Genomic DNA, 15,300 nt, shown 5'->3' on the forward strand with positions numbered 1-15,300 from the left:
AATATACTAAATGTAGATTCTGAGGGAAATTCCCCGATGTACAGGCATTGGAACCCTGATCTAACTAAACCTAAAGCCCTCGTCAAATGGAGAGACTTGCTTACAGGAGCCTGGAAGGGACCTGATGTACTTTTAACCCAGGGGAGAGGATATGCTTGTATATTTCCACAGGACGCAGACTCACCTGTGTGGATTCCAGACCGTCTAGTCCGACCTTATGTCTCACCGCCTGCCATCTCTGCCTCATCATAGCACACTTGACCAGTGCCCGTCTGCAGCAGATGTGCAGCCCTGAGCTGGAACAATCTGTCCATTGGGAGGATCACATGTGCCTCCGTTTTGTCTTTCCACATGTCCCAGCTTTGCCCCACATCTCCTTTCCTTTTTCCTTTTTTTAAAATCTAACTACTTGTTTGCTGGTTCTTTGGCCTTTCTCCTTCTTTCCTGAACACAGCCTTTTCTAGAATCTCCCTACCCTACTGTTCCAGGAAGGGCACCTCCCTTTTATGCCGTGACTAGTGGTGTTTGGTATATGCCCCATACATGGAGTTGTCTTGTGCCAAGAGCCTGACATCCTGGGCTGAGAAAGCCCTGTTCCAGGACTCTCCTTTGTCCTGTATTGGTGCCTCTTACCCTTGTGCCAAGAGGGACCCTCTTCTTTAAATCCAATTGCCCATAGCTGTTGCCTGAGCTCTCTGTTCATGCTGAGGTTGAAGCCGCATGGTGGCTGGTACCATGGATCTGTCTCTGGCCCAATGGCGTAAGCTGGGCCCTCTCTAGAGAAGAAACCTGAGTTCCCTATGATCAATGCCAGAGCCCCGCCAGCAGGCAAGGGGATCCCAAGGCAGTTGCTGGGCATGGGGGCCAGAGGGACATAGGCTATCAAGGAGACAAAACTGAACTTCACATCACCCTACTTGGCCCAGAGATGGCTGGTAGTCAACAACGGGTAAGACTCCACAGGGTGGGGCAACCTAAGACAGGCACAGTCGGGGGCCAGTAGGAGAAAACTTGGGGTGCAACAAAGGTGGGGCACAGACCCCCCTCCCCAATGGTGCAGGGGCTTGAACACTCGGCCCTTCTGAGGAAGGTCTCCTGTCCCCATGGCTGCTTCCTGCTTCCCATGCCCAGCTCAGATCGGGACCCAGGTAAAGACAGAGACTGGCTGACAGCAGCTGCCCTCTCACTGCAACAGGACTTGTTTCCCATTTCTACCTGGGACCACAGGGAAAGGGGAAGCTGAAGGAAAGGGCTGTGTCAGGATGCTGCCTTCTTCCCTTTCTTCTCCCTCTTTTTTCTAAACACTTCCATGCGTAAAGTAACAGCATAGGGAATCTAATAAGATTGTAATAACTATGTGTGATGTCAGATGGTACTAGACTTGTTGGGTGGTAACTTTGTGAAGTATATAAATGTCTAATCTTTATGTTGTATACCTAAAACTAATATAATCTTGTATGTCAAGTGTAATTGAGAAATAAATTTTAAAAATTTAGACTCTAGATCAAAACCAACACGTGTATGTCTTTAAATTTATTTAAAGCTAAAAATCAGGAGATTTAATCCAGGAATCTGGATTTTTAGCATCTTTGGCAAGTCTGAAGGTGAAGCAACAATGGGCCTGCAGTCCTACCTTAAAACCCTCATTGCCACTATGAGGGGCTGAGTTATGCTGCTCTCTTTGGATGAAGCCTGGATTCTTCAGTTCCTACAATTCAGAGTTTGCATGAAAATTCAGTTACACCTGGCTCTGCTTCACTAGTGTACATTTTCTTCCCCCTCACGAGTTATTTGACTGGGACAGGAAATCAAAAATAGAAGTTCCATAGTCAGGTATGCTGTACATTTACTATGTGAGCTTAGGCATTTTCTTGCCTGTGTCTTAGAGTCTTCATGTGAAATGTCCCTGGTCTTAGCAGTTCTCTCCAAGTTTCTTTCTTGATCTAACATTCTATGGTCCTGTGACAATCTCTAGTGTGTCATCTCATTCACAGAGTTTGTAATTTTATGGAAGCAAATAAAGAAGGAACAATTTTTACTCCATACACTGCAATTTTCAGCCTTGAAATAATAAATAATAATTATATCTATTCTATCTGACATAATTTTCTAAACAAGTGGACTTTTTTGATTTGTGTCATAAGTACAAAAATAATATCCATTGCTCTTTTTTTTTTTAGAGAGAGAGAGAAAAAACATCAATTGGTTGCTTCCTGTATGTGCCCTGACCTAGTCTGTGCATGGAGCCTGCAACCCAGGAACACGCCCTTGACCGGAATTGAACCCAAGATAACAAGAAACTTATGGCATAGCATTAAGTGAACCAATATACACACTTGGGGATCCTGAAGGAGAAGAGAGAGTGGAAAAAAACCAGAAAGCTTATTCAAATAAATAATGACTGAAAAGCCCCAAATCTAGAAAAGGAAGTAAACAGACACTCTAACCATTGAGCACTGGCCAGAGCAATATCTATTGCTTTTAAAGAACAGCTTTGATATATAATTCACATACCACAAATTCACACATTTAAAGTATGTAATTCAGTAATTTTTCTGTATACACATATATATGCAGCTATCACCATAGTCGATTTTAGAACATTTTTATCACCTGGGGCATGCAATTGGAATCTGGAGTTGAGGGGAGGTGGTTTTGTAGGACAGAGCCCTTAATTTGTGGGTTCTGACATTATCTCTGGGTAGGTAATGTTATAATTGAGTTAAATTGTGGCATAACCTGGTGGTGTTACAGATAATTGCTTGATGAGTGAAAAACCTACACATATTTGGTGTCAGAAATATTGCCTGTGAGTAAGGGAGAACACAAGGAGGAGTGTGCTTTTACTTCATAAATATTTTCATCTTTTTAAAAAATATATCTTTATTAATACAGTGAGGAAGGGAGAGGGAGAGAGAAATTGAAACATCAACGGTGAGAGGGAATTATTAATCAGCTGCCTCCTGCACACCTCCTGCATGAAACCGGGCATATGCCCTGACCAGGAATTGAACCGTGACCTCCTGGCTCATAGATGGATGCTCCACTGAGCCATGCCAGCTGGGCACTATTTTCATCTTTTCACTTTACACTAGAATTAAAAGTAACTTACTCATTGCCATTACAGTAATTCAGAATTCTGTGTTTGTTTATATATTTACCTATACCCGTGGTTGGCAAACTACGGCTCGCAAGCCACATGCGGCTCTTTGGCCCTTTGAGTGTGGCTCTTCCTAAGCCTTAGGAGTACCCTAATTAAGTTAATAAAAATGTACCTACCTATATAGTTTAAGTTTAAAAAATTTGGCTCTCAAAAGAAATTTCAGTCATTGTACTGTTGATATTTGGCTCTGTTGACTAATGAGTTTGCCGACCACTGAGTCCTATGCCAAAGAGTTTCATACTCTCTTATGCTGTTGTGTTGCTGTTTAATGCCCCCCTTTTAAACTTAAACTCCCTTTAACATTACTTGTAAGGCACGTAACTGCTGAAAAATTCACTGATAATTATTATGAGATCTTTCTCTCAGAGACAAGTTGCTTTCTCTTTCAAAATTCTCTTTGTCTTTGACTTTTGACAAATTGATGATAATGTGTCTCAATGCAGATTTCTTTGGATTCCTCTTATTTAAAAATTTGGGGGGCTTCATGGACCTGTCTGTTTAATTCCTCTTCCAGATTTGGGGCTTTTCAGTCATTATTCATTTGAATAAGCTTTCTGGTTTTTCACTCTCTCTTCTCCTTCAGGATCCCCAAAGCGTGTATCTTGGTTCACTTAATGCTATGCCAGAAGTTTCTTGTTATCTTCACTCTTTTTAAATTTGTTTTTTATTTTGTTCATTTGACTAGATGACTTTTAATGTCTTGTCTTTGAATTTGCTGATTTTTTTTTCTGATTGACCTAGTCTGATATTGAATCTTTCTATTGAATATTTTCAGTTCAAATAATGCAGTCTTCAGCTCTACGATTTGTTTGGTACTTTTTACCATTTTCTATCTCCTTGTTGAAATTCTCACTTTGTTTATACATTGCTATCCTGATCAGTGAGCATCTTTCTGACAGTTATTTTGAATTGTCTGTCAGGTAAATTACGTATCTCCATTTCGTTGGGGTTAGTTTCTGGAGATTTCTCTTTTTTCTTTTAATTGAAACATACTGCCTTGTTCCTTCATTTGCCTTGACTGTTCTTATTGGTGTCTGCTCAATAGCTAAAACAGACACCTCTCCCAGTCCTCCATATTGAGGGCTCTGATTTGTCTCTTTCCTGACCACACCTAGATATTAAACTCTACTGATCATTCAATTGAATGCAAAAATTCCCTGGGTAATAATTTGCTCCATATACTAAACCAATAAAAGTTGGGTTCCTTTGAAGAGAATGTTCCTCAGTTTGAGATTTGTTCTGACCCCAGAGTGTCCTCCTTTCAGTTATCTCTTCACCAGTTCTTTTGGGAAAATACTATATTTGTCCAATAAATATACCAATCTTCTAATTCCTGTTTTAACACAGCCTCAACTGTTTTTAAGAATGTCCTTAGGCTTGAACTTCTCCATGCTCTGTTGCAAATGAAGGCGATTTCTTCTGAAACAAATTAGAAACTCTCTCTTTCATGGCTTCTCTTTCCAGGCAAAAGTTCTGATAGCACTGAAGGTAAGGATAATAGCATGCTTCTCTCTGAGGCAATTGCCCCTGCTTTAGTAAGTGACAGATCGGCAGAAGGGGTTCAGTAACCTCATGTCTTCTTGGCTTACCTCTCTGAGCACAGAATCACCACTTTATAAATGGGGCTTAGGGCAATTGGGGTATCATACTGCTATATTCTTAGCAGTATCATGCCCAAGCTAGTGCCTCCATTTCACGAGTGGGCGCTGGGCTAAAGAAGGAATTCCCACCTCCCACCACATATAGGCTGAAATTAGCCTCAGCAACAGGTAGTTTGGGGAAAAGGAGAAATGCTGATGCCCTGAACTCATGAAAGACAGCACTCCAAATGGGAGCGAGGGGGATAAAAAGCTCTGTGTTCTTGGCTGAACTAGTCCAGAGTGGACTTTCAATCATGCTGATGTAGGAGGTGGGAGATAGTGAGCAGGTCTTGTTTCAAATACCACAGGCTCGTGCTGTTATTGCTGAATTTTAGATTTTCTTAAATAAATGTTTCTTCATCTGCTGTATTTTTGGAACCATTTTCAAATATGTTAAATGGTTATTTTTATTTCTAATTTTCACCAGTTTCTCTGGAGAGCAGGGCCACTGAGCTCCTCAAGCTGTCATGCCAGAAGTCCTTCCTTCTTCATCAGTTTTCAAAGTGATGATGTCACCAAAAAGTTTGATTTAGAAAAGAATGACTTTGTTAAATATCTGAACATTAGGATTATATTATTGTTGTCAATTCCTGAAAAAGGTAAACATGGAAATACTTCATAACAACAAGATGTCAGCCTTATAATATATTAGTATTGTTGTTAATTCAACTTACATTCAGTCAACATTCACTACTCTATAATGCCAGTTATTGGGAATAAAAATAAAGTACGTACCATAGACTATATTTTTTAAATCATAAATTTAATTATATTTACAAAAAAAGTTACATACTATCTCTGATGGTAATAAAAATTGGATCATTTCTGTTAAACCTCCCCTTACATTTCTATAGCTAGTATGCTAATATACATCTGCCTACTTTTCTTGACTCTTATTTGCCAGTATGTATATGAAGAGAAATGTTATTTTTGACAACTTACAGTTATTGTTGGGTTTTCACTCATCTTATAGGAAAACCAGATTATGAAAAATTTCTATCATTTGACCTTTTCTAGGTCTCATTCTTAAATGTAATGCTCTGTCTTTGCAAATGCACCACTCATATTTAACATAACTTTTCTGCTAGTTCTAAATGTAACAGTGCTGTTTAAAAGCATGAGATTTAACTAATAGCTTTATCAAACCACTTAATAATAAGTTATAGAAATTTCAAAGCCCAGAAATTTGTTGCAATAATGTGGCCTAAGTACAATCAGAACCTTTGCCTTCCATCTATCAAGGTGATACTTAGCACAGTCAACTTCTAATTATATAAACATTTTCCACATCAAACTTTGTGTCATTTTCCAGAGCATTTTTGAATCATCCTAGCTTGCCCATAATTTAAGAAATGTAAATAACTTTTACTAATAATGTTAAAATATAAACTTGTGAGGATTTACTCTTCCATTCTTGAAAGTCACATGATTTATTGTATAAACCTAGAGGGACTTTTTTTTTTTTAAAAAAAATAGCCCTTATCATTTAAAAACTATACCACTCTACCTGCTATTAATCAGAGTTATTGAGAGTTTATGTATATCAATGAAATTTTAAAAAAGGCTTGTCAAATATATATAGAACATGAAGATATTTTTAACTATCCACAAATTAAATGATATAGAGTTATTGGCTGTTATTGTAGATTTTCTTATATAGCAAACCAGTTTGAGCTAAGAACATGACAAAGAGATTTGAACTAATGTCTAAATTTGCACATTACTCAGTTATTTTCAAGTACAGTTAAACAATTTTTAGGAGAGTTGTGTTATATTAAAGGGTGATGAACTTGTATCTATTGTAAGATTTTCCATATGGCTCACTTTCATACCAAATTACCCCTATTATTTTTAATTGGAAATTACTTGAAGGCATGGTCTATGCTTTTCTTTTCTCTTTTCAATGTCATACCCAACATCTAGAACATTTTACACAAAATGGGCAAAAAATATGCCTGAGTATATATTTAATTTTCTTGTTTGTTAAAATTGAGGTGAAATTCACATTCAGATGACATTCACAGAATTAAGTGTATTATGGGCTCAATGAATTTTGACAAATGCTTATATCCACGTAAATATCATGCTAATAAATATATAGAACATTGTTATTGCCATAAAACTTCCCTTATGTTCCCTTCCTGTCAATAGTGACCATCCAAAGATAATCAATGTCTTTACTTTTACCACTATATATTCATTTTGACTTTTCTAGAATTTCATATAAGTAAAGTTATGTAAGTTTTCTTTTATGACTGGCTCCTTTGTTCACCATGATGATTTTAGGATTTACCCATATTTTTATGTGTATCACAAAATTATTCTTTTATTTTTATTGCAGAATAGTATTTGATTGTATAAATATACCACAAATTGTTTATTCATTCTCATGTTGATACATATGTAGAATGTGTCTGTATTTGGGCTATTACAAATAAAGCTGGCATTTCTACATTATATAATGTGTTACATAACTTTTTTTAAGTTTCTAAGAAATTACCTATATTATCGCTGTCTTCCAGGATTCTTGCCAGGATGTATAATGACAAATACTGTATCATGACAGGGTGCTCCCATATCAATAAATTCTCCTCTTTCAATTTATATTGTTTCCCTTGATCCAGTACATTTGGAATCCAATCCCAGCACACTCTCCCAGTTATTACTGGTACATGAAGGCTAAATGTTGCAGTTGCTTCAATGTATTGTTTCCTTCCACTCTTAGTTGACTAAGCACTTTCTCAGCTGGATTTTGTTGTAAAGAATCTTAATTATTAGTCTTTCAGCCAGGAGGGAAGATGGAAAGTCATTGGAGGAGAGGAGAGGCAATGCATCTTGTCTTGCAAAAGAGAGGCTTCTGCAATTCTTGGAAGCAAGTTCAAAGCACTAACCTTTAATAGGAAGGAGGACAGCCCTTCTGCATGCCCAGAGGGTTCAAGCAATCTAGGATTTCAATGTGCTTGAGGGTATTGACCTGAATGTTGTATTCCAGGTCTCAAGATTCCACTCCTTCTCCGCAATAGCTCAATGAGCTTAGCAAAAACAGTCCCGCCTAGGCTAAGTTAATGTTCTCAATAATTGAGTTGGGTGCCTGTTCCTCAGTATTTGTGACCTCTGGTGCAGGAAATGAGTCTCTTTACATGTTTATAAGTAGGCCTTCTGCCTTTTAAATTAGTGATTAATTACACTCAATTATTAATTCTTTCTCCAATGCATTAATAGCCTTCAGTGATCACATTTTATTGTCCTTACAATTACTACTTCCCCAAACCTCTCAAATGCCTGAAATATTGTACCTCTGACCCCTCCCCAGCACATTCTTTTCAAATAGTATCACATTGCAATTCACAACCAGTAGAAATACAACTGCACAGGTACATCCATACCTATAATTAGTAATTGAATATTCATGACCAGTCTGCTAGCCCATTTTAGGATTTGCTTAAAACTAATAGAATTGAAACTGATCTGAGATGAAAGTTGTATGCAGAAACAAGGCCTGATAGAAACAGGCCTTGTACTTTCACACCATCTTGTCACTGGACTCAACTGCTCTCCAAGCAAGGGTGTAAGTTCGTGTGGGGAAGCTCTCTTCAACTGAAGGCAATTCTTGGGGAGGAATTCAGATGTAAGCCATCAATTGGCAACTAAAAACGAAGTACCACAGTTTGGATGGCAACAGAATTTTATTTTCTCATAATTCTGAAAACTAGAAGTCTGAGATCAAGGAATCAACAGAGTTAGTTTTCCTGAGGACTTTCTCCTTGGCTTGTAGATGACCATCCTTGTATCTCCACATCCTTGAGTCTTCTCTCTGTGCATGTCTGTCTTAATTTTTTCTTCTTATAAGAATATCAATTATATTGGATTAGTGTTCATACCAATGACCTCATTTATCCTTAATTACCTCTTTAAAGAGTCTTATCTCCAAATTATAATCGCATTCTGAGATGCAGGGACTTAAGATTTTAATATATAAATTCGAGGGGAGCACAGTTCAATCCACAAGAGTAGCACTCCCAGAATGTGTAAGAATGAGTACCTCAGTCCTGAAAGAAAATGTGGGCTGTGTACCACAGTATCTTCTACATGTACATTATGAGATAGCAATCAAATTTAATTTTATTCATACACTTTTCCAGTTGCTTTAGTAAGTTTTTGTCCTCAAGAATTGCCTTGGTGTTATTCTAGAAATCAATTGACATTACACATGTGGGATGACTCCTGATCTCTCTATCCCAAAACATGAATCTTTTTGTCTAGATTTATTCCAACACTATTCTATCTTAATAACTGTAGCTTTAACCTAGGTGTTGAAGTCAGATCATCTGAGCCTTTTATTAACGTCTCCCCTTTTATTGGTCAAGATTGTGTTGGCCGAAGGACTTGTATACATGTATATAAGCCAAACCAATGGACATGGACAACAGGGGGATGGGAGCATGAGTTTGTGTGTGTGGGGGAGGTTGGGGGTTAATGGGGGGGATGAAGACACATTTGTAATACCTTAACTAATAATAAAAAACAAACAAACAAAAAGATTGTGTTGGCAATTCTGCGCATTTGCATTACCATGTAAATTTTAGAATCAACTTGATGATCTCTCCAAAAATTACATACATGCATACATACACACACACATATATACATACATAAAGTATGCTGAGGTTTTATTTATGTTTGCATGGAATTTAAAGTTCAATTAGGGGGAAATTTATATCTTACCAACATTGGATATTTTGGATCTATAAACATGGTGTGCTTCTCCACTTATTAGTTATTTTTTCATTTCAACAATATTTTGTAGCTTTCAGTACAGAGGTGGTATTGGGTATTCCATAGTTTGAATGCTATTGTGAACAGTATTGTAAATTTTTATTTTTCCAACTTTTGGCTGCTAATGCATAGAACTATAATTAAATTTTGTGATTGACCTTGCACTCTGGCTTTGATGCTTTGGTTAATTCATTTACTAGTTCTATTACTGTTTTGTAAACTTTAGAAGATTTGTCATATAAAAATTATTTTGTATAAGAATAAAAACAATTTTATTGCTTCCTCTGCAATTTATTACCTTTACTTCTTATTTTGCTTTTTAAATTACATTTATTGTTGAGCATATAACAGATGTCCCCTATTATTTTTCTCCCATTGTCCCCCTCTACCCTGCTTACACCCCACCACAGGCTTTTGTTTGATTTTTTTTTATTGTTTTAGTCTATTGAACATGCTAAGACTCCAATATAATGCTGAATAGAAATGGTGAGAAAATATATCCTTACATTGTACTTGATATTAAGGGAAAAGTGTTCAATATTTTAGTATTGAGTGTAATGTTAAGTGTAGCTTTTCTGTAGATGCATTTTATCAGATTGATAAAGTTCCCCTCAGTTCCTAAATTTCTGAGAGCTTTTTTTTTAAAAAAAAAAAACAAAAAAACACACAAAACATTTTTATTGATTGCAGAGAGGAAGGGAGAGGGAGAGAGAAACATCAATGATGAGAGAGAATTATTGACAGGCTGCCTCCTGCACGCCCCATACTGGGGATGGAGCCTGCAACCCAGGCATGTGCCCTTGACTGGAATCAAACCCGGGATCCTTCAGTCCACAGGCTGACGCTCTATCCACTGAGCCAAACCAGCTAGGGCTGCTGAAAGCTTTTTATTAGGACTTTTGTAAACTGTTGGGTTTTTTTTTTTTGCATTTATAGAGATTATTGTTTTATAGCCATATTTTTTCTGTTAATGTAGTGAATTACATGGAGTAATTTTCAACTGTTGTACTAACCTTATAATCCTAGAAGAAAGCCCACTTGATCATGATTTATTATCATACTTTATTTATTGTTTTATTTGATATTTTTAAAAGACTACTGCATGTGTATTCATAACTTATTAGCTTTGGTATCAGTGTTATGCTGGACCTCACGGAACAAGTTGGGAAGTTTTTTCCTTCTCTATGTTAGAGCTATTAAATTGGTGGTTTGTGAAAATTTTTTTCTTCAAGATCCACTTAAATTTTAGAAATTGCTGAACCCCCAAAAAGCTTTGTTGATGTAAGTTACATTTATGTAATTTTTAATACAGCTTACATTTATAAGCTGTATTAAAAATTAAAACAGAAAATTGTTAAATGCTTATCTATCAACTTATTCAAAAAATAGTACATCGTAATAGCATTTTTAAAAACATAAGTCTCTTCAAATAAATCTTTTGTGAGAAGGAAGGTGTTGTTTTACTTGTTATCAGTCTCTAATATACAGCTTAACAGAAGACCGCTAGTTCTCACATCTGCTTCTGTATTCAAGCTATGACAATATCACACATTATGCCACCCATGAAAAAAACTCCACTGGAGCGAGACTAAAAGTAGAAAGTACAAAAAGTTCCTAGTATTGTTATGGAAATAATTTTGGCTTTGCAGGACCCTGCCATTTTGGATTATTTGTTTCTTCTTGTATCCATCTTTGTAAATTGTGTTACTTAACTAATCTGTTCATTTATTTATGTCAAGTGTATTTTCATAAAGCTGTTCTAAAATTCCCAGATTACCTTTCTCATGCTAGTAGGATCTGTCTGATAGCTCCTGCTTTGTTCCTGCTGTTGGTAATTTGGGTTTTTTCTCTTTTTCTTAAACTGTCTATTTAGAGTTTTATCAGTGTAATGATTATTTTGAAAACAGTACTTTTTTGGGGGATGTTGAATATTACCTATGACACATTGTAAAAAGTCCAGATTATGTTGTCTTCCTTTAAAGGGTGTTGAATTCTGTTCAAGCAAATAATTACACTACCTGTGGATCATTTTTATCCTGTCAAGGTTAATACTATTGTTTGTTAGTTCAGCTCTAGTTTGGTTTTGCCTAAGTCCTGGAACATGGCTCTCACTTGCAGTGGTTCTCAACCTTCCTAATGCCGCGACCCTTTAATACAGTTCCTCATATTGTGGTGACCCCCAACCATAAAATTATTTTCGTTGCTACATCATAACTGTAATTTTGCTACTGTTATGAATCGTAATGTAAATATCTGATATGCAGGATGTATTTTCATTGTTTGCGACCCACAGGTTGAGAACCGCTGCTTTCGAAGATGGTGCATACCTGTAAGGTTTGGCCTCTCTAGGGTTCAACTGGAATATCTGAGATATTTAGTGAGATCTCTCCATTGTAATGTAACAGAACTCCCATGCTGTCTAGCACTGCATGTCTGCTATTGTCTTCTTTTAGCTGTCAGCTGTGCAGGAGCTTCTCCTGGTTCTCCCTCCTTTCCATGCAGCTTCTTCCTACCAGATCCCCTTTCCTGCTAATTCCAGTCACTTCAGTCACTCCTTACTCTGACCTCAGCTTTATTGTTTATGGCAGAACAAGTCTGCTGCCAGTTACTCTGGCATAGCTGTAACCACAAGTCCCTGCATCCCTGCTTTTAAGTTAGCAAATTAAACTTTTGGATTTAACATCATGCTTTAACACAGGAATGAAACTTTGAAATTTCAAGAAAATGAAGTTTTTAGTGCTCAAGCAATTAAATGTAAAACAATAACATCACGTGACTTCTATGACAAGATGATCGCCACATACTAGAGAATAGCCCGATTTTTGCAATCCTAAATCCTCTTGTATCTGGTTAAATGTCTTAGAATTTTCCAGCAATTGGGATGCATGTTTTACATGTTCTCTCTGTGCAGTTGGCATTATTTATTCTCACACTATCTTCCGCTTTCTACATTTTTTCTCTGATCATTCTTTTCTGTTGAATATCATTTCTTCCTAAAGTTGTCCGTAACATCTACTCTTGCCTAAAATTCTTCCATATATATATGAAAAAAAGATAAGCTCCTTGATTCTTCTGGACCTTATATCTTCTAGGAGGTGTCTTATTTAAGGTTCTTCTGAAAGCAGAGCATGAGACAAAGTCTCATTACTGGTGGTAAACTTGAAAGTGGTCCCAGGAAACAGGAATGAAGGGGAGGGAAGCATGAAAAGGGAAAAGAGAAACAGCCAATATTAAGCAATATTAAGGTTGCTGCTGTAGAGACAGGTGCTTGATTTTTGCTGAAATCTCCTGAGAAACTACAAAAGACCTACCAGCCTCATCCATCTGAAGACTGGGAGACTATAGCACTTATTAATTAACCCCCATTGCCTATTGGCTGTGCTTGTGCTTTGGTGAAACAGGCACCTGTGGGGCCAGAGAGCACCCTGGAGCAGAAAGTAAAGCAACAAGTGGGGGTGCTGAGAAGGCTTGCTCTTAGGGAGGTCAGTTTGAGCTGCAGGGAATTGTCAATCACAGCTGCAATTAGAAACAGGGTGGGTCAAGGAACTGTGGCATGCGGCCCCAGAGGCAGCTGCCATAGGTGGAAATATTAAACACAGATAGTCTCTGAAAGATAGAAGTACCATGATAAAACCCTGCAGTAGGATAGAATAAGTGTGTGTGTGTGTGTGTGTATACAGGGATGTAAGTTTAGATTGTCTGATTTGGGAAGGAGTCTGAGGAGATGGCATGTGAGCTGATACCTAAGGAATAGGGAGAAGGCAGTAGGCAGAGGAAGAGGCTTTTAGGCAGAGGAAGAGCAAGTGCAAAGGTATGGCATGTTTGAGGAGCAAATGGCTGAGGCCTCCTGAGAGCAGAAGAGGGTGGTGAGAGATGTAGGCAGGAACTAGATCACTCAGAGTCTGCAGGGCCATGTAAGGAGCTTGGAATTTATTCTAAATCCTTTGGAAAACTTTATGCAAGGGAGTGATACGATTTTATTTTTGTTTTCAATGATACTATGGGCATATAGTGATTCTTTGATTCATACATCTCAAGTATTCCTAAAGGCTTAAATGCTGTTATAGTAGCTAACACTAGAAAATATTCGTTATTTGATTTTATGCCCAATTGCATAAGTCATTGTCTCTGACTAAAATCCCAGTCCCTTGTGTTCTACTATAACCAAATACAATTCTCATACTTCAGAGTTCATTATGATAGCAGCAATAGCAACTAATGGATGTCAGAATGTCCCAGCACTCATAACCTATAAAGATTCACTCATTTAAATAAATCATAAAATAAGTCAGTGTGAAAATGCATTTGGCTGGTAAATAGTAACTCACCAAGATTATTTAGGAATACATTTATTGCTAGTGGAAAGATGGTTGCTTTTTAGATCTTATAAAGTTTTACTAAATGTTAAGACACAAAATTCTCATATAAACTCTTTAGGTTAATACAATTTGCTTTTTCCCAATCAAATTATTTTTATTGGTGATCTCATAGAATAACAAAAATCCTAAACTAGGGTATAGAATACCCAGTTTTAACTTTAATTTGTTCTGTGACAGTGAATGATTGATCCCAAAATGATCACAAAATATTTATTAAGTATCTACTGTGTATGTGTCTTACAGACTGTGTTGAGTCACAAGTTATAAAAATATAAAATATACTCATGCCCACATGGATAAAAAATATAGTCCTTGCCTGAAATTTCATTTGAAATGTACAAGAAATATTGCATTAACACTCTGACACATGATTAATTAAAAAATAAAAAGACGAGTTTGAACTAGGCTCAGAACAATGTGTCCTACCTACAACCCACTGTAAGGGTTAAAACTAGGCTTAATAGGTTTTTGAAAGTCATAGATCATATTTTCAAGGGTTAAGATTTTCCTGTTAAGTGAAGCCCTTATAGAAGATATACTGCCCTGTTCCCCAGATATCCACCCCTGATAACACCTGCTTAATGGTCCATCTGTCTGAGGACAGTTGTAATTCTAGCACTTTCTCTAGAATTACAGGCGACAGTGAAGACACCTTCATTTCCTTGTGGTTTGTTCTCCCCTGATTGAGTACTCAATGTGATTCTGGTCTGACACGTTATTTTCCTGGGCTTAAAAAGGTATAAACTCAGGTGGTCAGAATGCCCAGATCCACATATAACATTTGTATACTTATTTAAGTGTCAAGTGATTTTTCTTGCTTTGAAGTTTTCACTGTTTTTCAAATATTTGTGATCCAATTTGCTTCCTTTGATTTACAAGTCAACATTTGAAAAGGTGTAACCACTGATGTGGGTGACTTTGCCAACCTCAGAAGGAAGATGACTAGGAGAAATCTGTGACGGGAAGCAACTCTTTGATCTGTGAATTGAAATAGCCTCTTATAGGAAAAGTAATATATACATTTGTATAAACCTACTGATCTTCATGAGTTTAAGAGAGGTTTTGCTTCCTTTTAATTTACTATGTGTGTCTCAAGAATTAGGAGTTATTAGATAACTACTGTCTAGTTATCTAACTAGATGCTGATGTCTTGGTAAGGTCATTCTATAGTTTATTCATCACTATGGGGTAAATAACCTATTTCATAGACTACTTTGTAATAGCCAGTTTATAGCATAATTTTTTTTAATTTTATTTTTTATTGCCTACTCTTTATGTTCAGGTCCAGCTCAAACCTTTCTGTATGCGCAAAGGGAAGTAGGTCAGTGCCATCTCTTACAGA

The sequence above is a fragment of the Myotis myotis genome, unplaced genomic scaffold (genome assembly GCF_014108235.1).
Source record: "Myotis myotis isolate mMyoMyo1 unplaced genomic scaffold, mMyoMyo1.p scaffold_m19_p_8, whole genome shotgun sequence".
NCBI lineage: Eukaryota > Metazoa > Chordata > Mammalia > Chiroptera > Vespertilionidae > Myotis > Myotis myotis.